The sequence below is a fragment of the Penaeus monodon genome, chromosome 29 (assembly GCF_015228065.2).
Source record: "Penaeus monodon isolate SGIC_2016 chromosome 29, NSTDA_Pmon_1, whole genome shotgun sequence".
NCBI lineage: Eukaryota > Metazoa > Arthropoda > Malacostraca > Decapoda > Penaeidae > Penaeus > Penaeus monodon.
The window spans coordinates 29,245,937-29,246,509 of NC_051414.1; positions in this window are offsets into that span (position 1 = coordinate 29,245,937).

The following is a 573-nucleotide window of genomic DNA, read 5'->3' on the forward strand; positions in this document are numbered from 1 at the left end:
GCAACCAGAAGCAAGACCCCAATCACGCTCACGAAACACGCTCACCAGACCTTCCAAGAGCCGACCAAAGACCAAACAAGAGAGAAGTCCACAACGACGTCGCGTCGGGAGGGAGGAGGCCGGAGCGGAGAAGGTCAGCGCCACGAAGGGAGGAAAAAGGTCAAACGCCGGCGGTCGGCCGTCGAGTGAAGAAGGCATGCTTAAGGAGTACAAAGAGAGTCGCTCCAATTAAACACTGGGCGGACCCTCGAAAGGCAACCAAAGTGAGCCCTCATAACGGAACCAATGTGGACTCTCATAAGGCAACCAAAGTGGGCCCTCATCAGATTTCCCACGTGGGCCCTCACAAACAATCGGAAGAGGGTCATCGTAAGACACCTGGAGGAGGCCCTTCATAGGGAGCTGGAGCTGGGCCCTTGCGACGAGGCCAGAGGAGGATCAGCAATCACGGCACAAACAACAGGAACAAACGAGCACTCCGCGAGAAGGAAAAACGCTGCGCCTTCGAGGGTGACGACCCTTCCGGTTAAGGGAGCAGAGCCATGGAAACGATAAGAACTCCTAAACTTGCTG